Below are 27,446 nucleotides of genomic sequence, written 5' to 3'. Positions count from 1 at the left end.
TTAAGATGGGTTTTTAATTTTAGAATCAGGTCTTGTTTTAACTGCACTTCAGTGCGGGAAAAAATTGATTTGGGCAATGTTCCTCCCACTTGTTGATTGCCGTGTTCAGCTTTATATGCATGACTCTGACTGGACACCGTGTACCACAGCACTCTGGGGTTTATTACTGGATGCAATGCTTTGACTGGTCATTGCACTCTTTACGCCAGAGTTTAGTGGCCTTCTCTGACCAAAGGCAGACTTGCACACTGGTCCATCCTTGACAAGTACTGTATTTCTGGAGTATAAGTCACAAAAAATGCCTCTTGAAGAGGAAAAACTCATATATAAGCTGCACTGGAGTATAGGTTGCACCTTATTTCTCTATTATCAGCTCTTTAATTTTGCATTTTTGTGCATTGTTGTAGTGTGTGTTTTTATTCTTGGCATTTGATCTTTTATCATTAGAGTTTATTTTGTTTATTTCTTTGATTCCTGGGAAAGTCAGATACAAATTGTCATAATTATTATGAGTAATGAATGTTTTTTTTTTTGGGGGGGGGGGGGGGTATACAAGTCACCCCTGGTATACAAGTCACAGCACCTCCAAAACTACCATATTTTCTAGAGTATAAGTCACACCGGAGTATAAATTGCACCTGTCAAACAATGGCTCTTGAAGAAGAAAACATCAGTTGCACCTTTTTCTGTGTTATGAGCTCTTTAATTTGGGATTTTTGTGCATTGTTGTAGTGTATTTTTTAGTACTGGCATTTATTCTTTTATTATTGGAGTTTATTTTGTTTCGTGCTTTGATTCTTGGGAAAGTTTTATATAAATAGTCATTATAATTACTGTTATTCATAACCAGTTTTGCCAGTTACTTTAGTTACTTTTTTAGTTACTTTCACCAGCTGCCGACAACTTGTTGGCAGTCTAACTTAGATACTTTTCAAATGGAGTGATCAGTAAAGTAATGTTACTTTTTCAAGTAGTAATCAGTAGTTCGATTACTTGGTCAAAGTAACTGTGGCAACACTGTTCATTACAAGCTTCTGAATGTTTGGATTATAAGTTGCACCAGAGTATAACTTATACTCAGGAAAAGACAGTAGTAAAAAAAAACTGTGACTTATACAGTATATTTAACTTGAGACCAGTAGTTAAAGCTAGTGCTCAAATGACATTGTTTTATTGTCTGTTCCAAAGCTTTGCACTGAACCTGGTCAACAAGCTTTTAAGAAACAGATTCTGCTGGAGTTTGTAACTGCTTTCTTTCCGAGCCTAATGTGCTGTCTGATTATTCCTAGGTTTGTTGAACTGCTTATGTATACTATGTTGGGATTTTTTTAAACTGATTTTTGTGGGTTTTCTGAATTGTGACTGCTTTTTGACCAGGACTTCCTTGTAAAAGAGGGGTCTTATCATCTCGCTGGGACTCACCTGGGCACATAAAATGCCTACGTGCTTACTTGCAGTGATTTTCTGCCGTGTGATTGGCTGATTTTTGTATTTGCTTTAATGAGCACAGGACCTAATGGACCTAATGGAGTGTCTGTGAGTATACGTGTTTCTGTGTATACGTAGACAGCTCAGAGATCGGTGCACATAAACTTCATGTGAGCTGAGAAATGAGCAGGAAATCAGCAACAGATGTGGGTGAGAATTAAGGGGAGTTGAGGGCATTTCTTACTAGGACAGCGGGACACTCAATCCACCTCCTTTAGTCTCATCTTTCCTCTTCAGAGTTTCAAAAAGAGCATGACTTTGAAGCGAGACATTGCTGTGAAGCTCTGAAGCCTAAACAGGATTTTTGCAAGTTGCCAGACCAAACAGTGAAAGTACTGTTCAGGAAAACCAGGAACACTGTGTTTGCAAGCAGGATGTTGTAAAAATGACTGTGAATTCTCTGTCATCAGTTGAAATTGATTATATGTCAGTAAATTAATTACAAGTTGAAACAAACCTCTAAGTAACGCTGATGTTTTCAAAAAGGATCTATTTGAAAACATCAGATATTTCATTTTAAAAATATCTCTTCATGTAAATGCAGTTTATATTGTAATGCAAGCAATAATGACAGATTTAGAATATATAACCATGTCATGGTTTATTATTGGAGCTGTTGTGTTTTAGCTGGTTTTTACCTCCATCAGCTGACACAAGTAGTGGAGCAGATAACATTGATTTTACAGCAAAATCATGCAGGCACCAAATTTGGCATAATGATTCCCAAGATAATATTTAATAAATCTTGTCAATTAGCCACTTGAAAATCTAAAATGGTGGCCATCTTGGAAAATGACCATCCAATAACCTACCAAAAAATGACATCTTGCATTGAAATACTCCTGTTACAATGGATCTGTTTTACAGCATCACTGAAATCCAAAAGGCAAGTCCCTTCGGCTGCTCCCTTGTTTGCACTCGGGGTCGCCACAGCAAATCAGAGGTGGATCTGCAGGTTGAATTGGCACAGGTTTTACGCCAGATGCCCTTCCTGACACAACTCCAAATTACATGGAGCAATGTAGCAGGGGTGGGGTTTGAACTGGGAACCTTTAGCACAGAAACCAAGCGCACTAAGCACTTGTCCACCACCCCTGCCTCGTTAGTGAAATCCAAGATGGTGCCTAATTTCCCGATGCCTGCCAAATCTACCCCCAAATCTTTTTTTTTTTGCTCACAAAAATGTTGTTACGTATTTGATTTCGGTGATCTTGCTGTCAAATTGTAGATTTTCAGGCATGCCAGATTTATTTTTTTCATGTTACAACAATATGACACTCTTAGTGGCATAAATTGACATTTGATCATGTTTAGTGCAGATATTTAAAAAAAATTCAACACATTATATTCAACACGTAACACTTTTAATAGGCTGACATGCAGTAGTTAATAGGGATGAACACTTTCAAAACATAAGCATTTCTATGCAAAAAATGTTTTTTTTTTGTTTTTTGATTGATCAGTCAATTTCCAAGATGGTCACCATCTTAAATTTTGAAGTGGCAAATCAACCATATATGCTTAGTAATATCTAGATAGTCACCATGCCACATTTGGTGCTTGTACCATGTGCATGATTTTTTTTTTTCCACCATCTGCTTCACTAAAGAGGACAGAGGTTATGTGAGTGTCTTTGTATTTGTGTCTGTGTGTAGATCTAGAGGATTTTCAAACCACAATATCAAAGACGTGATGCTAACGTTCAAAATTTTGGCTGTTTTCTTAGGTGGGACTGGTTTGACTTTGTGTCAAAGGAACAGTTACATAAGGAGCATCATTTACATTGTGAGGGAATGTCAGAAGTGACATTTGGCCATGTGGCATGTTTCTCTATGCATGATCCAGTACATAGGTGCCTCAGTTTTTGAGGATCCCAGCAGCTGGATTAGGACATGGATGCACCCACGTTTTATCTGGCTTCTACAGATACAGTAGATCGGGGTGCCCAAGTTCGGTCGATGATTAGATTGAAGAGGTGGGAATGAACCAGTTGTTTTCCTAGGTGGTTGCCATCCAGGACCAAAACTGGTTCTGTGGTGTGGTGGATGCAGTGACGTGCAGCCTCAGTTTATCCTCCCAGACCTGACCTGTCCAGTCTTAGTTGGTGGAGGAAGCCCACTTTGTACTTAAGAAGACATTAACTTTTTTTGCCCGACTGAATAATAAATCACATTATCATATACCTATAAATGATACGCCAATATGATTGGATAAAACACTAAAAAATAAATAGATATTTTTTGCGGATGGGTAATATTTTTCCTACCACCCAACTAAAACCCACAAAATGAATGTCGCCTTGGTAATCAGCCAATCCAGACAGCGGAGCGGCGCCACGACGAAGAGGTGCGGTCAGAGGAACTGTGAAATACTGGTGAGTCACTATTAATAATTTCTTGCGTGTCCAACCTCATAGATTGATTGTTAAAATTAAATTTGTTAGTTCTAAAAGCCATCATAATTATTTATAGGATATCATTCTATTTTTTTCTACTAAGGTTTGAACTTTGTTTACACAGGAGAGAAAAGTGAGAAAATGTTAATGCCTGTTTGAGAAAAGTGTATAAAGTGTGTAGTGAGGGGTTTTACAGCCTTAAAACATCTATAATAATTGTAAAAAATAACGCTGACTACTTCGCGGATTTCGCCTATCGCAGGTTATTTTTAGAACGTAACTCCCGCGATAAACAAGGGACCACTGTATATAATTTGGCCTCAGGGTGTATGGTTTTCTTCAGGGTGTAAAAAGCCATATTCATTGGTGAACAACTTCATAACTGATATTATTATATGGCTGCGATGCTTTGCGCACTCTGACTGGCTGATTTCCTTTCTGATGTGGGAAAATATCAGACCATGACAATCGGTCCGGACTGCGTATCACATTCGTTAAAATTTCAATTTTGTTTTCATTTATATAGCGCCAAATCACAACAAAGTTGCCTCAAGGTGCTTCACACAAGTAATGTCTAACTTTACCAACCCCAAGAGCAAGCACACAGGCGACAGTGATAAGGAAAACTCCCTCTGATGATTTGAGGAAGAAACATCAAGCAGACCAGACTCAAAGGGGTGACTCTGCTCGGGCCATGCTACCGACACAACTGACAATACAAATATACAGAAAATTTTGGGAAATTTTGCTGGTGCACAGGACAGAAGGCCTGCAGAAGACGACACCTCAAACAAAATCGGGCAGCAGAAAGACAACAGATACAGTATAATTTGTCAGCATTAAGCAACAAGAAAAACAGAAGAAATACTAAGGTGATCGCTGGCCACTAGCCCTAAGCTTCACTAAATAACCCAGACTTTAGATAAAGTTAAGGCCGCGGCACGCTCCGTTTCCTAATAAAATGAATTTAAAAGGGTAGAAAGCATAGCAACATACTATGCCAGTATGTTAGCCATATGAAAGGGAAAATAAGTGCTTCTTAAGTCTGGACTTGAAAGTCTCCACAGAATCTGACTGTTTTATTGATGCAGGGAGATCATTCCAAACCAGAAAGCTATAAACATGATAAGAAAAACAAAAGTCGGACATGAATGTACTCCATAAATACCTCAGCAGCGTCAGAAAAAACACACAGATTGAAAGCTTACCAGCTAACGACGGACCATCTGTTAGCAAGTTCTTCATGGAGGTGAAACTATATATATATATATATATATATATATATATATATATATATATATATCAGACCGAGCACTTGGTTAATAGTCCTTTGTGATTTGTTCATTTCAAACAGCCTAGAAAACAAGATTGTTGAGATCAGCCGGCTCATATGTGTGTGAAGTGGTTTAGCAAAAATAAATTAATTAGCTCCATGTTATGATGTGACCTGACATTTACAGTTCATTAAGTTTACAATATGTGATTTTACTGTAGTAAGTATATATTAACTTTATATTGAAGCACCTAAACTACATGCGGGTCTGTTTATCCAAGGTTGATCCCACATCTCATGCTTAAGTTTTTTTTTTCGACCTCACTCAAAATTCCACCATTGCTGTTGTCAGAGCCTTTAAAGACTTAAATTTCATTGTACCACAGGATGTCTGAAAAAATCCTTGCTGGCCACGGGTTTTTACAAATGCTAAAGCTTTAATGAAGTCGTTAACAGTAATGGGTCAAGTCAGAATTGGAGTGATTTTTGTGTTTGCAGCAGTTAAATCTGTTCTTTGTCAGTGTGAACAACACACGCATAATGACAACGTCTCCATTAATAGAAGCCGTTTGTACTCTGCACATACCAAATCTCGTGTCTGATTTCCGTTCAGGCAGGAGAGGAGAAAAGAACCAGAGGGCAACAAGCTATGTTAGTTTTGGTCATGAGCGCTTGGATGCAGTGAAGCCTGTGATTTAGGGTGTCTGAATAATTGCATGTCGTATTAATCACAGGTTTGGGCCTGAGGCGTTATTCGTATTAGATAATGTGTGAGGGGAAAGGTGTGCACTGGAGGGCAAGAACAAAATGACAGTTGTGTGTCTCCGTAATAAAGATCTCTGTGGCTGCAGGGCTGCAGCTGTCCACATGTGTACGGTTTGAAAAAGTGACACCCAGCATTGATGGTGATCAAACATGACGTTTTGTCTAAGTACACGTCAGGCACTGTGGGGGTGATATTTAGGATGTTGACACTGAACAGAATGTTATTCAAATGAGATTGTCCAATTTACTCTCTGCCTTATTAAAGTTGAGTTTATTCAGGGTTCTGTACTGCAAGTTTCCCGTAAAACAGCATCCTCAGAACATTGATGGACAAATCCAGGAAATAAATCCCATCACTTCAGATGATGACTGCATGTTGTCTAATCCCATTGTTAACGTAAATGCATGACACATTTCCATTTTGTTGATTCTTTCAGACATTTATTGACAACAGATATTTATTTGTTTAATTTTTTACCCTGACACCAAAACAGGGGTAAATTTAAGAAAGTGTAGGTGTTGAAAAAAGAAAGTATGCACGGTGTATCTGGAAAGTATTCACAGTGCTTCACTTTTTCTGTATTTTATGTTGCAATCTTATTCCAAAATGGAGTAAATGAGTTTTTTCCTGAAATTTCTACAGACAGTACCCCATAATGACAATGTGAATTTTTTTTCTTTCAAATTTGTTAAAAATAAAACTAATAAATCACTTGTACATAAGTATTCACAGCCTTTGCCATGAAGTGCAAAATTGAGCTGAGGTGCATCCTGTTTCCACTGAATATCCTTAAGTACATTCAGATGATTGGACATGATTTGTAAAGGCGCACACCTTTCTACATATAAGGTCCCACAGTTGACGCATGTTAGAGCCGGCAACGCATTAGTGGTAATCTAACGTTACTCTAATCAATCAATCAATCAATCAATTTTTTTATATAGCGCCAAATCACAACAAACAGTTGCCCCAAGGCGCTTTATATTGTAAGGCAAGGCCATACAATAATTATGTAAAACCCCAACGGTCAAAACGACCCCCTGTGAGCAAGCACTTGGCTACAGTGGGAAGGAAAAACTCCCTTTTAACAGGAAGAAACCTCCAGCAGAACCAGGCTCAGGGAGGGGCAGTCTTCTGCTGGGACTGGTTGGGGCTGAGGGAGAGAACCAGGAAAAAGACATGCTGTGGAGGGGAGCAGAGATCGATCACTAATGATTAAATGCAGAGTGGTGCATACAGAGCAAAAAGAGAAAGAAACAGTGCATCATGGGAACCCCCCAGCAGTCTACGTCTATAGCAGCATAACTAAGGGATGGTTCAGGGTCACCTGATCCAGCCCTAACTATAAGCTTTAGCAAAAAGGAAAGTTTTAAGCCTAATCTTAAAAGTAGAGAGGGTGTCTGTCTCCCTGATCTGAATTGGGAGCTGGTTCCACAGGAGAGGAGCCTGAAAGCTGAAAGCCTGCAGTCTGAGAGCGAAGCGCTCTATTGGGGTGATATGGTACTACGAGGTCCCTAAGATAAGATGGGACCTGATTATTCAAAACCTTATAAGTAAGAAGAAGAATTTTAAATTCTATTCTAGAATTAAGAGGAAGCCAATGAAGAGAGGCCAATATGAGTGAGATATGCTCTCTCCTTCTAGTCCCCGTTAGTACTCTAGCTGCAGCATTTTGAATTAACTGAAGGCTTTTTAGGGAACTTTTAGGACAACCTGATAATAATGAATTACAATAGTCCAGAGGAAATAAATGCATGAATTAGTTTTTCAGCATCACTCTGAGACAAGACCTTTCTAATTTTAGAGATATTGCGTAAATGCAAAAAAGCAGTCCTACATATTTGTTTAATATGCGCTTTGAATGACATATCCTGATCAAACTACTACTATTACTATTACTACTACTACTATTATTCTGAACACTACTGTATACAGAGGAATCCTTCAAATTGTGATTCAAGCACCAAATTTGGCAAAGTACACCTTAGATATTAATCCATAACATCAGTCATAGATAGTCCAAACTGTACCTTTTTGAAATCTTTATGATCAGACAAATAATGTCGTATAGTTTTCAATATGATTGGAGCATTTTTATATTTTAACCCCTGTGTAATTCTTCAATTGATCCCTACATGGCCGCCTATTGAAAATTCAAGTGGCCCGTTGTTTTTTTTTTTTTCAAAAGAGCAATGTCTAAGAAGAATTTTTGCTGGATTTGGTGCTTGGATCACCATGTAAAGTATTGTTTCAGTTATTTGCTGCACTAACGGCAGCAGGCAGAGTAGCTGGCTGCTCAAATAAAATAATCCAACATGGCGGAAAATGCTCTGAAAAAACTTATTTCTGTATAAATCTGTTTCTCATATACTATTTTGTGACAGTTGGCGGGAAGTAAACACTTGGAAATCTAAAAATGCTGTTTTTGTAACCAGATAACACCTCTGAAGGGATTCATAAGACATCTTATGGATGTTTGCGTGTACGCACATCACACAAGGTCAAAGGTAACACAGTATTTTCCAAACCTCATGTCCTCCTGCGTTAAAAAGAAAATATGAATTATGGGATTCCTCCTCGTAAATATGTTCTCTTCATTAAAATGAGCTGCAATTTTGCAACACTGTTAGAAAATAAACCGACATAATATTTGGGTTTCAGGACAGATTAAATTTTGTCACTTTTTTGACATTTGAAAGGCTGTACCAGCATTAAGCATGCAAATAAAATTCATGAATCAGATACAGGAGTAGGTGATGTACAAATATGCATGGATTTTGATATGCATGGATGAGAAACCACAGGAATTGAGCCTTGTACACATTTCATCCCACGATTGTGTTTAAGGCTGAAGGGGCATTTTATTAGAAAACTCTGATACTGCAGACAAAAACACATTTTACATAATTCTGTGACAGTTATTAAAGCATTTCTATAAGATCACTAATTAACAGGTGTTTGACCTTTGTGTGCAGCAGAGCAACAAAATAAAAAAAAAAAACGCAATGCTAAAATACTCGGCCATATTCTTTATAATTTGCAGTTGTTTAATTGGTGTCCCAGTGCAAACTATATATATGTGTGTGTAGTTATTTGCATAATTATTAAGATCCTGTTGTCTTATTTACAATTTGTACATGGGAATAAGTGTTTATGCTTTATTGTGTTATGAGTGTATTATTGATACATTCATCTCTGCATGTTTATATTGATGTTGCACAATAAACTCAATCAGTCATAAACAATATTTTATTTACTTTTTAACGGTGCCTGTAGGAGTGTGTGCGTGTGTGTGCACATACATGAGCTTTTGAAAAGAGTGGAAGTTACCTTTGACCGCGGGTGATGCCCGTGCATGCTGACGTCCGCGAGATGTCTTGTAAATCACTCCAGAGGTGTTACCAGGTTACAAAAACATTTTCAGTTGTAGAAGTGCTTATTTGTCATTAGCTTTTACGTAATATGAGAAAGATGTTAGATTTACTCAGAAACGCAGCAGAATTGTCAGCCAGTGAGACCAGCCATTGACTGTCACCCCCACCCCCCAAAAAATGCATATTTGCATGATTCATAGCATAAAAATAGGAAACCGAATGTGACCTTTTAAAATTGGTCAAGAGTAGCCATCTTTGAACTTGTCCAAGGTCTGTGTCCCAAGAATGTTCCCTGTGAATTTGAAGACCCTGGCAGTGATAGGACTGGATGTATGCTGAGCACAGACAGATGGCGGGTGAATGGATGCAATACCCAATGGCCATATGTTGATGACCTCAGGTAAAAAATTAATGGAGCTTCCTGCCTCACCTTTTTGTCGATGATCTGAAATCATGTCTGTCACTGCTCACTGTTACCGGCTAAATAATATTTCTAATTTGTTGTAGAAATGCAAATTGTGAGTTTGCATTATCTGTGGTGATTTCATTGTTTTTAATATAATTGTTGCCAACAGTCCTCTCCTTGGTGCACGGTTCCTCAGTTTTGAGTATTGCCTCATCAGTGTTGCTTCATTATCCTCTTTCTATTTCTTAAGGACTGATTTAACTGAACAAGTCCAATTGTCTGTAAAAGTGATGGTTTAATTGTAATATTAATTTGTATTTGTATGTATTTATTTTAGGTTTTTCTTTCATTTAGGTAACAGGCTAGTTTTCAATTTACAAAAGAACGAAGAAGCAGATTTTTTTTCATCCCATGATGTAAAATGTCAAATCTAAAGTGGGAAAGCGTTTATTTATAGGCAGTAAATGTTTTCTGCTATTTTATCTCTCAGCTTTTTGCTCTTTTTCTTGCTGTATGGTACCCTGAATTAAAGTGATGGAGATCTTATGAGCTGGCTGTCAGAAAAACTGAAAACACTCGACTGTGGATGAGCCAAGGGAGCTGTTGGGCCTGCTGTAAATTATAGTGCAGGGGTAGGCAACCTGTTCCAGAAAGAGCCATGAGGGTGCAGGTTTTCTTTGCAGCCACTGACTCCACCAGGTGATTTTACTGATTAATATCACTTTGAGCAGATGGAATCAGTTAATCAGTGAAATCACCTGGTGGAGTCAGTGGCTGCAAAGAAAACCTGCACCCTCATGGCTCTTTCTGGAACAGGTTGCCTACCCCTGTTATAGTGTCTTCCATCAAACCTGGAAGAAAGAAATCTCAGCAGTGGCAAAGCTAAAGAATATGAGTAGGGTTTTCTGGGCTTGATTTTTCCTCAGCCATAAAAAGAAAAGAAGCATACGTTGAGGCTGTGGTAAACCAGGATGTTTTCTTCTTCACTGTCTGCAAATCACGAATGGCTGAGTCGTCTCGTTCATGAATTGTATCTGTGCTCTGACTAGCCACTCTGTGATTTTGGTTATTCTGTGTAAATTTTACACCTTAAATGGGAGAAGAGTTTGGTCTGAGGTGGGAAAAAGTCGGTGTCGCCGACTGAAGGGTCCCCCCTAAATATTTCTGAGCGTCAGCAGTGATTCACTGATTATCATGGCATTTCTGCTTCAACTTGCACTCCAGTCATCTTCTATCTCACCGACAGAGATAGAGGCAATGCTACAAGCTTTTGTACAACAGTCATTTCTACATAAATTCAGCATTATTTCATAATTAAATACGGGGGGCGATTAGTGCGCAACAGCAGCGTGTCTGAATCTGACGTGCTGCAGCTGCGCCTACGTCATTTCAGAGCGTCGGTCATGAAATAAGGCGATTATCGCCTCGTTTCTGCTTCAAACAGCCTCCTTTTTGTTTAAAACTGACTTTAGAATGATTTAAGAGGTTTTAGTTTGTCATCTGATGACAGGGGACCCTTCGGTCGGCGACACCGGTCTGCAGAAATCAGGAAAGCATTTCAGCTGCTGTTTGAAGATGACATTGTGATCTGTGGCGAGAACAGTTTGAGTCTAGCCTGGAGAGGTGGAGATACACTCTGGAGAGAACGGGAATGAAAGTCATTCAAAGCAAAACTGAGTATGTGTGTGAATGAGATGAAGCCTAGTGGAATAGTTCAGTTACAAGGAGTGGATGTAGTGAAAGTGTATGAGTTCAAATACATAGGGTCAACTACCAAAACTAATGGAGAGTGTGGAAGAGAAGTGAAAGACAGTCCAGGCAGCATGGAGAAAGGTGGCAGGAGTGATGTGTGTTTGTTCATGGTGAAATGAAGAAAACACAGTTGTTTTTCTAAGTGGAATAATGGTGCATCCAAATGTTTGTCCCTAACTGTCCTCATCTTCATCTTCCTTTTCTCCTCATCAGCTGTCCATCTACTTAGTATATGAAATATTCTCGTCTTTCATACAATGTGTAAGTTATAGCTGTCATCCCTTTGAATATTTGTCATAAAAATAGTTTTTTTTGTGTGTTGCCACTATACTGTAATTTTGTTCTGCAGTATTTAAATAAAGGGTTCATAATGTTAGATAGCTAATATTAGGACTGATGACCAAGTTAGGCTTCTTTTTTTGTGGGGGAGCGGGGGGATTGAATGTTGAACCATGCTGGTAAAAATTGTGACATGACACCATGCTGGTAAATTCTGTTTCTGTGTCTGAGAAAAGTACTGCCTGGTAGACCACGCAGTTTGTCTTCAGTGTGAGGTTCTTGTTTTTGAAGACGCATGGGAGGAGTTTCCCGATAAGTGAATTTGTTTTTTACCTGAGTCCATCAAAATATGGCCATTGGGTAATGCAAAGGCTTTACAGCCGTCTGTCCGACCTATTTTAAGAGGTCAAAAGGTCACATTCTGTTTCCTATTTTTATGCTCATACGGCCGAGGGTGTTTTACCATTGAGTTATATTATAGGTTAGTAACAAAACCTTAATATCCGACCTCACAGAGACAGGACACCAATGAAGACCTGTCACATTCTGTTTCCTATTTGTATGCTATAAATCATCTAAATCCATTTTTGTTTTGGGGGATGGTGGGGTGACAGCCAATCACACTAGAGAGGCACCGTGACATCACTGGGTGGTCTCTCTGTGGCTGCTAATTCAGGATGATGGAATCCGCTCCAAAAGCGCTGCATTTCGTGTAAATCTCACGTTTTTCATATATTATGTAAACGAGGAGTAAAGTAAAGGAGAAATAAACAATTCTACAACTGAAAATGCTATTTTTATAACCTCGTAACACCTCTGGAGTGATTTACAAGGCATCTCGTGGACGTCAGCGTGGTCATCACACGTGGTCAAAGGTAACTTCCGCTCTTTTCAAAAGATGTATGTAAAAGGTAAGTAAAATATTGTTGAGGATTGATTGAGTTTATTCTGCAACATCAGTATAAACATACAGAGGTGAAAACCTTAATGATACACGGATAACACAATAAAGCATGTGTGTCACGTGACAAAATAGAGGAGCTTGATTGAACATGTACAAATTCTAAATAAGACAATACAACCTTAATATTTAATGTAAATAACTATATATATATATAAACAATTAATTACATATAATATATAGTTTGCACTGGGATAGCAATTAAACAACTGCAGATTATAAAGAAGACAATGCTCATATGGCCAAATTTGCATGGAGTAGGCAGTTCTCAAAAACTGACTGTGGTAAAAAGAGAAGGGTGAGGAAAGCCACCAAGATGTCCAAACAACCCAGAAGAAATTATAGGCTTCTGTGGCTGTTATTGGAGAAATTGTGCACACTGCAACTTTTGAATTTTGCATCATTAGTTATACAGCATCATGATGACGTATAGAGGAGGATTTTCTTAAAAAGAAGACCCGATAGTTTAGCTACAGTTTGCCAGAAGGCACACTGGAGATGCAAGTCTAGATTTGATCTGTTTTGGTGAAAGAAAATCCTCCTCTGCTCCACTCCACTATCAAGCTAAGCTAAGAGTTTCTGCTCCCCACAAATTGACCATACTGTTTGTATTTCTTCATAATTGATATAAATAAAGTCCAAGACGTATTTAGTTTCTTGGAAGTGTTCATGTGTCCACCCCCCTGACTGAAGACCACTGGATGTAAAAGTGATGATTTACATCGTACCAAAGAGGACATTGCGTATGCCACCCATCTTGGCTTTGAAGTTCTTATTTTATTTAATTTATTTATTTATTTATATTTTTATTTAATTTATATCAAGTTGTAGAGATTTGCCTTGAGCTTGAGTAAAGATTATTTTAGAAATGTATATATTGAGAAGCCTGAATTGCTTTTTGTATTTGAAATGTCATAAAGTAAAATGTGTGGAATATCAAGGGGCCAAATACTTTTTCAAGGCAATGTACTAATCTTAAAATATTACAGAACACGAGCACATGGATTTGTTTTTTATGGAACTATAGTTTGTGGCAGAACAGCTTATAAACTTTGTCAATGCGTGAAAATATAGGGCACCCCCCCCCACCCCCCGGGCCCCTTTTACATTTATTTTATTTATGTGAAGAACAGTGTTTTAATTTCATACAGGTTTAACTGAGATGCGTTGTGACTAGGATGTCTGTGCCTGGTTGTATTGCAGTGTGTGTGTGTTAACTGGCTGTTGAAGGGCTTTATTGGTGTAAAGTTTGAGAGCAAACTGTACTGACAGTTGGAGACAGCCGCAGGTTGTTGGGACCTGGAGACCATCCAGTGCAGTTGCAGATGTGAAGCATTCCAGCGCCATCGATCTGTTAGCAGACGCACTTAGAGCACGTTAACATCGCTGACATCTTTTCCCCACAACCTGTACTGGCCTGTGCACATTTTGCATTGTTGCCTTTTCCCTGTACCTCTTTACAGGGAGTGCAGTCACTCGACGATAAACCATCCTGAGAAAAATACAATCCAAACACCCCGATTTCTGTTGTTTATCAGCATATTTTCCATATGGTCCCACTGACAGATTGGGAAGGAACAGACTGTTTCTTTAAAGACATGACATTTCTTTTGTTATGTGCTTCTTTTTGGCTTCACCAAAGAGGTTCTGTTTCCAACCGCACCAGTTTGTTGCAATCTCATGCCAATCACAAAGCTTGGCACAGAACTAGTAGGATCTCACTGACAATAGAAAGTATTATAATTGTCACTGAAAAAGCAAAAAAGAGGGAAAGCCATCTCTTATTTTCATTTACGTATATATATTTCAAAGTCACAAAATGTCTGAGAGCATTATGTGGATCATGTGTCTGTGCATATTCCATGTCATATCAAACAGTATTTGGGAAATGTGTATTTGTATTCAGACTTACTGGTTGTTTTCACTGGTTGTGGTTGTGTGTGTCTTTCTGTGGATAAGACAAATAAAAAATGGCTAGATGCATTTTGTTAAAATTTGGCGGACTATTACTTGGGTAGATATCAAGAGATGATTAGATTTTGGAGTAGTTTGGCCAAAGGTTGAAAAAAATAGAACAAAAACAACCAAGAAGCCAAGATGGATCTCTGTGGGAATGTCACTTAGATATTTAAAGGTGATTAGATTTTGGAGTACAGTGGTCCCTCGCTATAACGCAGTTCACCTTTCGCAGCCTCGCAGTTTCGCGGATTGTTTTAGTCCAATTTTGCATGCTTTTATTTTTGTATATCTCAACAGTCAAGAAGCCTAGATGGATAATCTACCACATATATTTACATTTTGGAATAGTTTGGTCACAGGTTTTGACTTGGAATAGAAAGTGCATTGTTCACAGTGCATTTGCATGTATGGTAACAAAAGCTACTATAAGGATTTTGAGCTTTACTCACTTTTTTAAACACGCTGCTATTATTTTGAACACTACTGTATATTTGTGGTCCTCAGGTTTTGTTAGGTATTTACACCAAAATGTTAATTCCTGGGTGATTATTTGGGTTTCTTTCTTAAATGATGTAAAGTTTGTTTTTGGCCTTTGCCCCAAACTACTAATATTTTTGTATAATACGTACACTGTACAGTTGTTAATCAGACTATGAATCTTTTTTTAAGATGCATCCTGAGGGGAAACTGGACTTTTGGAAATCCAAATTTGTGCTCCAGAATCAATTTGGCTTAATTTCTTGAGGTTATTTATGTTCCTGCTCCTAAACACAAGAAGGCACAGCTTCTTCACGTAGGCCCTAATATACAGCAAAAAGTCCCTTCTCTAGGACATAATTACACCAATTAGATATTCATAAGTTTATACAATTACAACCCCAGTTCCAATGAAGTTGGGACATTGTGTGAATAAAATGTGTGAATAAAACAGAATACAATGATTTACAAATCCTCTTCAACCTATATTCAGTTGAATACACCACAAAGATAATATATTCAATGTTCAAACTGATAAACTTTATTGTTTTTGTGCAAATATTTGCTCATTCCGAAATGGATACCTGCAACACGTTTCAAAAAATCTGGGATAGTGATATGTTTACCACTGTTACATCACCTTTCCTTGTAACAACACTCAATAAGTGTTTGGGAACTGAGGACACTAATTATGAGTGTCATGATTGGGTATAAAGGGAGCATCTCCAAAAGTCTCAGCCATTTACAAGCAAAGATGGGGCGAGGATCACCACTTTGTGAACAACTGTATGAAAAAATAGTCCAACAGTTTAAGAACAATGTTTCTCAACGTTCAGTTGCAAAGAATTTAGGGATTCCATCATCTACAGTCCATAATATAATCGGAAGATTCTAGGGCTGAAACAATTCGAGTAATTCGATTACGAAAACTCGAGGCAAAGAATTTGCCTCGAGGCTTCCTTTAAAGCTGTAGTACATACGCCAGGCCTGTATGTGGCACTGTAACACTCCCACAAAAAACAGAAGACCATAGCGCTAATCAATGTAGCAGGCAATGCTACAAGTTTGCAAAGCCACACGCTGAGTAAAATAAAGCCTTTTAAGAGAAAGGGTCAGCGCGGATCGTCTCCAACAGACTTATTGCACATTTAATGTGAAGCAGTGTGTTTGTATATATTTAAAAAAAAAACATGGTTTGCTCCACTCACCGTTCTCCACCTCCGCAAATGAAGCGAAAGGACACACACTTTAAATGAGTCATGTTTAATGATTAAAAAAAGCTTTAATTCAGATTTGGTAAGAGTTTTTATCCACAGCCGTTTTTCAAAGGCTGTGTTATTCGCCAAGTATCCACAGAAAACAAAGAATTTGACTTTGGTTTGAGCTACACTCTGTACAGCATGTATAAATATACATTAAACTGAACACTGAAACACTGAATAAATCACAGTAATAAAAAGTGCAAATGAAATATGCAACTAGAAGGAAAAAAGAATGCACACTGAAGATTTCACAGACTGCCTGGGCTTATGGTTTGGCAAAGCTCTAAAAACTCTTAATATGAAAAACTTAATAACCTGGCAAAACAGAGAGAGGGTACTCCCTAAACTTAAAAATCTGCATGATGGCACAGAAACATTGTGCCACTGCTTTAGCGAGAGCCCTGCCACTACTGATATTGTTTAAAAACACAAAGGTACTTTTTATCCGATTAATCGATAAAATAATCGATAGAATATTCGATTCCAAAAATATTTGACAGCTGCAGCCCTAGAAGATTCAGAGAACATGGAGAACTTTCTACATATAAGCGGCAAGGCCGAAAACCAACATTGAATGCCTGTGACCTTCCATCCCTCACTGCATTAAAAACCGACATCATTATGTAAAGGATCTTACAGCATGGGCTCAGGAACACTGCAGAAAACCATTCTCAGTTAATATAGTTTGTCGCTACATCTACAAGTGCAAGTTAAAACTCTACTATGCAAAGCGAAAGCCATACATCAACATCATCCAGAAACGCCGCCGCCTTGTCTGGGCCCGAGCTTATTTGAAATGGACAGACGCAAAGTGGAAAAGTGTGCCGTGGTCTGATGAGTCCACATTTCAAATTGTTTTTGGAAATCGTGGACGTCATGTCCTCCGGACAAAAGAGGAAAAAGACCATCCAGATTGTTACCAGCACAAAGTTCAAAAGCCAGCATCTGTGATGGTATTGGGGTGTGTTAGTGCCCATTGCATGGACAGCTTACACATCTGTGATGGCACCATCAATGCTGAAAGGTTCATCCAACTTTTGGAGCAACACATGCTGCCATCCAAGCAACGTCTTTTTCAGGGACGTCCCTGCTTATTTCAGCAAGACAATGCCAAGCCACATTCTGCACGTGTTACAACAGCGTGGCTTTGTAGTAAAAGAGTGCGAGTACTAGACTGGCCTGCCTGCAGTCCAGACCTGTTGCCCATTGAAAATGTGTGGCGCATTATGATGCACAAAACATAACGGAGACCCCGGACTGTTGAACAACTGAAGTCGTACATCAAGCAAGAATGGTAAAGAATTCCACCTATAAAGCTTCAACAATTAGTGTCCTCAGTTCCCAAACGCTTATTGAGTGTTGTTAGAAGGAAAGGTGATGTAACACAGTGGTAAACATACCACTGTCCCAGCTTTTTGAAACATGTTGCAGGCATCCATTTTGAAAATGAGCAAATATTTGCACAAAAACAATAAAGTTTATCAGTTTGAACATTAAATATCTTGTCTTTGTGGTGTATTGTACTAAAAGTTCCCTTAAAAGCCTTCAGTTACGGATAACAAATTATCAATAATCCATTTCAACAGCAGAAGTCTATATGCAAACTTTAACAACATTAAAGAATATTTAAGTCAGTTTAAAAAAATATTTAACATAATTGCTATATCAGAAACATGGATCAATGAAGATAAAGGAATGGATTTTGAACTGGATGGATATGAATTTAATTGTGTAAACAGAAAAAAATAAGAGTGGAGGAGGAGTGGCTGTGTATGTGGATAAGAACATGGATTATAAAATAGTAGACAATATGACAACTGTGATTGATAACTTATTAGAATGTATAACTATTGAAATATGTGAAGAAAAAAGCAAAAATGTATTAGTCAGCTGTATATATAGAGCACCAGGATCTAGTATTGAAACATTCACTGACTGTATGGGAAAAATGTTCTCAAAAACTAATCAAAAAACTGTGTTCATTTGTGGTGACTTAAATATTGATCTGCTCAATCCAAATAAGCATAAAATAACAGATGAATTTATCAGTATAATGTACAGTATGAGTTTATATCCAAAAATCACCAGGCCAAGCAGAATTACATCCCATAGTGCCACCTTAATTGATAATATATTCAGCAATGATATTGAGAATAACACTGTGAGTGGATTATTAATCAATGACATTAGTGATCATCTACCAGTTTTCATCGTTTATAATAGAAACCATCGGCGGAATCAGCCAGAGGAGAAAATAAAATACAGGCGAGTGCGGACAGAGGAAAACATGAACACACTAAAGAAGGATTTACAGGAGCAAAACTGGGAAAAGGTATACAGTGAAAGTGATGTTGATAGTGCATATGAAACTTTTTTACAAATATTTACATCATTATATGATAAAAATTGTCCAATTAAACAAGACTACAGAAAACAAAAAATCCAAGCTCGACCATGGATGACGAAAGGGTTACGAAATGCATGTAATAAGAAAAATACACTGTATAGAGAATTCATAAAACTAAAGACTAAAGAGGCAGAAAATAGATATAAGAAATACAAAAATAGATTAACTAATATTATACGGGTATGTAGGAAGGAATATTATAGTAACATATTATATAATAACAAAAACAATATTAAAGGAATATGGGATATATTAAATAGCATTATCAAAAATGGTAATAAAAACAGAGTTACCCTCAGTATTTCATTGATAATAATGTCAAGAAGGAAAATAAGGATGAGGTAGTCAACGGTTTTAATAATTTTTTTGTAAATATTGGACCAAGCTTGGCAGAAAAAATTCCCGATTCCCAATCTGAGGATTGGGATAATAATCTTATAGAAAGAAATCGCTGTTCAATGTTCCTCACAGCAGTGGATGGAAATGAAATTATAGACATTGTGAATAATTGTAAATATAAAACATCTACCAATTTAAATGAAATTGATATGGTGGTGGTAAAACAGGTCATTGAATGGATTGTAGAACCATTAACATACATCTGTAACTTATCATTTCAAACCGGTAAATTTCCCAATCAAATGAAAATAGCTAAGGTTGTGCCGCTGTATAAGACTGGGGATAGACACCACTTCACAAATTATAGACCTGTTTCTTTGCTTCCACAATTTTCCAAATTATTAGAAAAGTTATTCAATAATAGATTAGACAAATTCATAAATAAACATAAATTACTTACTGATAGTCAATATGGATTCAGAGCACATAGTTCAACATCACTTGCATTAATAGAATCAGTTGAGGAGATTACAAACACCATAGACCACAAATTACATTCAGTTGGAATATTTATAGACCTTAAAAAGGCTTTTGATACAATTAATCATGACATATTAATCAATAAACTTGAACAGTATGGGATTAGGGGGTTGGTGTTGCACTGGGTGAGAAGCTACTTAAGTAACAGAAAACAGTTTGTGAAGTTGGGGGAATATACATCATCATGCTTGGACAATGCTTGTGGCGTCCCACAGGGGTCAGTATTGGGTCCAAAACTGTTTCTAATTTATATAAATGATATTGTCAATGTTTCCAAAATATTAAAATTAGTATTATTTGCAGATGACACAAGCATTTTTTGTTCAGGGGGGGATTTGCAGGAGTTACTGAGGAGGATCAGTATAGAAATGGGAAAATTGAAAATATGGTTTGACAGAAACAAATTATCATTAAACTTAAGTAAAACAAAATACATGTTATTTGGCTATTGTAATACAGACATACAGGTTCAGTTACAAGTCGAGGGGGTAGATATTGAAAGGGTACATGAAAATAAGTTTCTGGGGGTGATAATAGATGATAAGATAAACTGGAAGACTCATATAAAACATATACAAAGTAAACTGTCAAGAAGCATTTCAGTTCTAAACAAAGCGAAACACATTCTGGACCACAACTCACTCCGCATTCTTTACTGCTCACTGGTTTTACCATATTTACAGTACTGTGCAGAGGTATGGGGTAATACTTATAAAGGTACAACACAATCACTATCAGTAATGCAGAAAAGAGCTATAAGAATTATTCATAATACTGGCTATAGAGATCATACAAATCCACTATTTTTACAATCCAAATTCTTAAAATTCACAGACTTGGTTCATTTTCAAACAGTACAAATTGTGTATAAAGCAATAAACAATTTACTTCCAGCAAATATTAAAAATATGTTTTTTAACAGATCAGGGGATTACAGTCTGAGGGGGAAATTTAATTTAAAGCATCAGTGGGCACGAACAACATTAAAAGGTTTCTGTATTTCTGTCTGTGGGGTGAGGATGTGGAACAGATTGGGAGTGGGGCTCAAGCAATGTCCAAGCATGAACCAGTTCAAACAGCGGTACAAAAATATGTTTTTTTCTGGGTATAGGGAGGAGGAAGGGTAATGAGGGTTAGGGTGTTTTTGTTTTTTGCTTCGGCTTGTAAATATATAGTATTTTGTATGTAAGTAGGTATGTGTAGGTGTATATTTATGTTTGTGTATATATATGTGTATATATGTATATGTGTATATATGTGTATGTATATGTGTATGTATGTTGATGTGTGTATGTATATATATATGTGTATGTATATGTATATATATATATTGATATCGGTTTAGGTGTGTAGGAATCTATGTGTATATGTGGCAAAGGGTATTACTGGTTGTGGGGAAGAAGGGGTAGGGATAAATAAGCTGATGCTTCACCCTACCCCTTTTCGGACATGTTGGGTACACAGTAGGAACTTTTTTGTTGTTGTCTTTACTGATCTATCTTGTAATTGTTGTTGTATCAAATGTTCGAAATAAACAGTTTTCATTCATTCATTCATTCATTCATTCATTCATTCATTCATTCAGTTAATTCAATGCTGCAGCTAGAGTACTGACAGGGACTAGAAGGAGAGAGCATATTTCACCTATATTGGCCTCTCTTCACTGGCTTCTAGAATAGAATTTAAAATTCTTCTTCTTACTTATAAGGTTTTGAATAATCAGGTCCCATCTTATCTAAGGGACCTCATAGTACCATATCACCCCAATAGAGCGCTTCGCTCTCAGACTGCAGGCTTACTTGTAGTTCCTAGGGTTTGTAAGAGTAGAATGGGAGGCAGAGCCTTCAGCTTTTAGGCTCCTCTCCTGTGGAACCAGCTCCCAATTCGGATCAGGGAGACAGACACCCTCTCTACTTTTAAGATTAGGCTTAAAACTTTCCTTTTTGCTAAAGCTTATAGTTAGGGCTGGATCAGGTGACCCTGAACCATCCCTTAGTTATGCTGCTATAGACTTAGACTGCTGGGGGGTTCCCATGATGCACTGAGTGTTTCTTTCTCTTTTTGCTCTGTATGCACCACTCTGCATTTAATCATTAGTGATTGATCTCTGCTCCCCTCCACAGCATGTCTTTTTCCTGGTTCTCTCCCTCAGCCCCAACCAGTCCCAGCAGAAGACTGCCCCTCCCTGAGCCTGGTTCTGCTGGAGGTTTCTTCCTGTTAAAAGGGAGATTTTCCTTCCCACTGTCACCAAGTGCTTGCTCATAGGGGGTCGTTTTGACCGTTGGGGTTTTTCTGTAATTATTGTATGGCTTTGCCTTACAATATAAAGCGCCTTGGGGCAACTGTTTGTTGTGATTTGGCGCTATATAAATAAAATTGATTTGATTTGATATTCATCCATCCATCCATCCATCCATTTTCTTTCGCTTTATCCGGAGTCGGGTCGCGGGGGCAGCAGCTCAAGCAAAGCCGCCCAGACCTCCCGATCCACACACACCTCCTCCAGCTCCTCCGGGGGAACCCCAAGGCGTTCCCAAGCCAGCCGAGAGATGTAGTCCCTCCAGCGTGTCCTGGGTCTTCCCCGGGGCCTCCTCCCAGTGGGACGTGCCCGGAACACCTCTCCAGCGAGGCTTCCAGGGGGCATCCGGAAAAGATGCCAGAGCCACCTCAACTGACTCCTTTCGACGTGGAGGAGCAGGATTTGATATTCAATTAAATATAGGTTGAAGAGGATTTGCAAATCATTGTATTCTGTTTTTATTTACATTTTACACAACGTCCCAACTTCATTGGAATTGCGGTTTTACGTCCATCAATTTCTGGACTCTTCTGTGCCGTTTAAGTAGCCAATGTTCAACATTTTTGCATAAACCTTACACTATGGGAGTAAACTAATCACTAAATGACATTTTGGTCAGGACCCCCCCCCCATCCTTCATCTCGCACAGAAAACAAGCCTTGCAACTTTAGGGATGCCCACCCAGTGTCCTTTGAATGACTTGAATGTCTTGAGTCTCACGAGAAACACAAATTGTTTTACGGCACGACAACAACACATACACACACCCCTATTGAGGCACCAGTGAGCTAGCAGCTATAAGAACAAGCCAACACACACTCTAAAAAGTAATGACTTGATCCAGTAAGAAAAATTAAGGTAACTTTCTGCGTAAACGTTTTTGCGCTGTTTCAGTGTGATTCCAATTGTACTCAGCCAGTATGTTTTTTTCAACTGATCTTAGTTCATTTTCTGTACACAAACATATGTTATTAGCTTTAGACCTACCCAATAAATTGTCACATTGGCATAATTTTTTAAGTTGATTGTATAATTATTTAGGTTAAATCAAGTATGAATTAAACATTAGGATACCCAATTTTTAACCTTTAACAACTTCTTCCTATGACATTTTTCTATTACAGTCCTATGGTATATGCTCTATTTCCTCTGTCTAGTTTATTTATTGAGGCAGGTCTCTTGATGAATGGGCATGTGCGTGCATATGTATGTATATGTGTGTGTATATATGTATATATATGTATATGTGTGTGTATGTCTATTGAGCTGTCTTATATATCTGTTTTTTATGTAATATGTTTCATTGTGACATATATTATTGTATGAGTTTTATGGAAGTGTATATTAAAAAGGTTATGTTTTTTTCTATGACAACATCCTGTGATGTAATCAGCCACACCCTATTTAAGATGGCTTTTCATTCATGGAAATTATTTGCCTGATGATGGCCTTTGGCCGAAATGTTGCTTGCTTGTTTGCTTGATTAAATTCACCCTTGTGTTGTGTTGCAAGTGAGGCAGTGTGCGAGAGTTTTTTTGTTTGTTTAGCAGCCTTTGTGCCTTCTCGTACGCACCTGTCATCAAGGGATGTGCGAAGTGATTTCTTTTTTGACCTTTAACAACTTAAAATTTCTGTTACTGCAAAAACATTCTTAGGCCGACTTAACACAATAGTTAGAAAATTATGCTGTGTGTTTTTTTGTTTTGTTTTTTAAAGTCATCATCATCAATAGACACAGGGGTGGTGGTTAGGGCACTTGGTTTTAGTGCAGAATGTTCCGAGTTCAAATCCCACCTCTGTCACATTTCTCCATGTAATGTGGAGTTGCGTCTGGAAGGGCATCCGGCGTAAAACATGCCAATTAAACACGCAGATCCACCTCAGATTTGCTGTGGTGACCCCGAGTGAAAACAAGGGAGCAGCCAAAAGAACTTACTATCATAAACATCAGAAAGAAGATGAATTAATTAATTGACAAACTGTTTATTATCTATGTACACAACTTTCAAAACATCTAGAAACTCATGAACCACAATGTTAAGTATGTATAAAACAAAAAAAAAAATTACAAACAAGTCTTTGTAAATCTGAATCACCCTAATTAAAATTGGCCAAAAATATCATGATCTAAGGGATTGGCTGGAACCCAAATACAAATGGGTTACACACACACACAAAAAAAAACCCCACACACTTAGAAGGTGAGGAAATGTTCTCAAACTGAACAGACTTGTGTCTTCTTTGCTGTAAAATATCAAAAACAATTGTTCTAAAAAATATGTAGAACAATGATTAATTATGCATTAACATTTCCATGAATAATATCATTAAACAAGAATTGTTTAAATACAACAGTTCCTGTAGATAACAGAAATATAATGGAATGTGGAATTCAGAAAATGATATTTTTGAGCTTAAGAATCTTCGGAGGAGTTGTCATAGTGTCAAGGTTCAGAAAACATTTCTGAAAAACTTCAAACATGAACTTGATTTGCTTTTTGTAAGTGAGATTCAGTGCATATATGACACCCATGAGCAATGCACAGCACCTTGGTATGTTCTTCTCTTGAATCACTTTTGATCCCTCAATGGCAATGGGGGAAATTCTGTATGCTGAATGGTCGTCTCCAATGATGGCAGTATTCATAGTCATGGTGTGGAGATTCTCTTCAAACTCCTTGGTGTCCTTAAAAATATATATTTAAAAACATTAGAAAGCCATTGAGTTTGTTTTTACATCTGCCAAGGATGTAATAAAATCATCGACATTTATTTGTCTGTTAGCAGATTACGTCAAATCTACTGCACGGATTTTGATGAAATTTTCACCACAGATATGTATTAGGCCATGGAAGGCGATCCGGATGAAGATTTCACTTTATACAGGCTTTGAGGGATTAGGTCAAAACTGCTTCACAAATTCTCACAGTATTTGCACCACAGATAGATATTAGGGCATGGAAGACGCCACTGAATTTTGGAGGTGACGTGGATCGGCAGATGTCAGAAATCTGATTGCTCTTGTTTACATGAAATCAGTAATATAATGAAATGCGCTAATGAATGTGGCAATTTATAATCCTCAAATGTACGTAGTACAAATGTCTCTTATTTATATGCATTTCCTCTTAGAAAATGAACTGACAAATCATCAATAAAGTGTGAATGTTATTTATTACATACAAAGTATTACATGAAAGTGCTTAAAGAGATCATCCTCTTTCTCACCCAAGTGCACAATGAGAGAACGAATGGCTGCTTCTCGACGAGCATTGACTGTGTTGCACTAAGAAAGAAAAGTTGGGAATCATTAAAAAATGATAGCTGCAATGTTTCAACATACACGTAATACTGTTAGGTTTTAACCAATGAGGGTTTGAACCCACAATGCAGGCAGTGATGAGGCAAGCTTTAGGGGGGACAGTTCAACTTTGTATTTTCCAGCTTGTTACATGTGAAACAAGCAAGTTTATGCTAGCTGACTTAACCATTAGCTTACAGATAAGCATGTTTTCTTAGCTAACAACCAGTTCAGCTGTACACAGTAACTAACATATCAAACAGATGAGGCTCACAATATGCTAAAACCTTATATTACACCTGAGGTACTTCATGAATGTGTTTATTAAATATGGATTGTTGAATAGAAATCTTTGTTATTGTTAACACTAATGTAACTAATGTATATATAGTATGCATAATTTGAGTGTATTTCGTTGCTCATAAAATAAAGAAAAATTGAAAAGAAGTTTGGAAAATCCACTTGTTTTCATCACATATTATAACACGATTGGATGTCACTTTTTCAACCAGGTCATATTTTTTTCAAACCAACCTCAAGGCAATTGCATTGTGCTTTAGTCAATAGAAAACCCATGAAATGAAAAATTAAAAGTAAATAAAAGGAGTCAATTTTAAGTACAAAAAAATTTAATTAAAAATGACCCTTGCGGACATTACGCCGTCTGTCAAAACCAAGTGGGAGATATAGATGGTTAAAAGTCGCATAAACTATAGCTAACATTTACACTTAGATGGGCATTCTACTTTGAAATATGTATTCTCCGATATACATCGACAATTTGTATAAAAGATACGCGTATTAAGAAATTATAAGAAGTTGAAAACAACCTGAGAATTATCCATCAAAAATAACATCTGCAAGGGTCCATACTCTTATTAATTTCACTTTTCCATAATGGAAAAGTGAATTTTTTAAAGTTAATAGTTAGTTATCTTGAGCTTTGTGGTTTATGAAAGAAATATGTGTACTACAATTTCAAGCTAGTTTGCAATAAAAACATGTAACTTGAAAAACTAATCTTTGTGTTGCACTTTCATAACTGTTTAGCATATTGTGAGCCATGAATGACTAAAGTCTAGAAATGTGTGTATGGTGTAAATAAATGAATACCCACCTTGACCAAACTTGCAGAAGGGTTCTGTGTCAAATTTCGATGTGTCCAAGTCAGCAGCCAGAAGCTTCTGAACTTGTCCAGGTGTGTTGAGTGGGAGGAGTCAGGGATCAGTTCGAATAAAAAAGCTGCCTAGCCAAAAATTTAGGTTGGGAGATCTATTTTTTCTGTTAATACAGGAGGACATTGTATTTCAGTTGTTCTGATAGACGTGAAGGAAGTGAGGAAGAGGAAGCTCATGTGACCGAGCGAGGGCTCTCACACACACACACACACACACACACACACACACACACACACACACACACACACACACACACACACACACACACACACACACACACACACAGTGCTGTGGCTCGATCCCAGAAAAGGCCTTAAAAATTGAGATAGCTTGCACAATCTTAGATCAAGATAAAATGGGTATCGTTGTGTTTGTTAGAATCTCTACTATAAGGATATTGACATTATACTCATGAAATTTACTTTTGTAATGATGTATTAACTTTTTTCAGTGACAACCTCGAAATACAACACAAAATTTTAATTTTGTTGCTTCATTTTGTTTGTTTTTAGTTCTTATATATGGAATAAAAGGCTAATTTTCATTTTAGTGTCTTATTTTCAACTATTTACTACACGTTTATGAGAGATTGTGAATTTAAGGGGTCAGTAGACCCCTGCACTATTTTCTAGGCGCTGACATGGATTACAAGGTGAGTTCCATCATTATGACTAAAGTAGCTTTCCATAAGTTAATCAACATCTAGATGTCACTACTACAGGGCCTACATGTCCTAAAAGAAACATAATTTTTGCAAGAAGAGACCCTGATGAAGATGACACTGATCCGACTGGTCTGGCGAGGCGCCGACATACGTTGACGTTCAATGTGAGATCTGATTGCTTCATCTGCAGGAAGTCATATAAGTGGAATGAAACGTTGACACAGCTATCAGCTGTGACGGTGAATCAACACGCCAGTGCGTGTTTGATGCAGCCTTTGACAGAAATGATGAAATAATCCAAATACACATTAGCACACCCTGACCCC

The 27,446-nt window shown here is 37.5% G+C and overlaps 1 protein-coding gene and 1 long non-coding RNA gene across 4 annotated transcripts in view; one reads left to right on the top strand and one right to left on the bottom strand.

The window, feature by feature from the left end:
* LOC117522911 (arginyl-tRNA--protein transferase 1) overlaps positions 1 to 27,446 on the top strand; it is a 243,334-nt gene that overhangs the window by 173,723 nt on the left and 42,165 nt on the right. The gene's annotated exons all lie outside the window — the stretch shown is intronic.
* On the bottom strand, positions 24,399 to 26,596 carry LOC117522912. The gene is made up of 3 exons (XR_004564368.1): positions 26,396 to 26,596; positions 25,206 to 25,263; positions 24,399 to 24,663 (listed from the first exon to the last, which is right to left on the bottom strand). It is a non-coding gene; the product is annotated as an uncharacterized LOC117522912 (long non-coding RNA).

Source organism: Thalassophryne amazonica, chromosome 13, assembly GCF_902500255.1.
Source record: "Thalassophryne amazonica chromosome 13, fThaAma1.1, whole genome shotgun sequence".
NCBI lineage: Eukaryota > Metazoa > Chordata > Actinopteri > Batrachoidiformes > Batrachoididae > Thalassophryne > Thalassophryne amazonica.
This window is presented reverse-complemented; position numbering and strand designations above follow the sequence as displayed.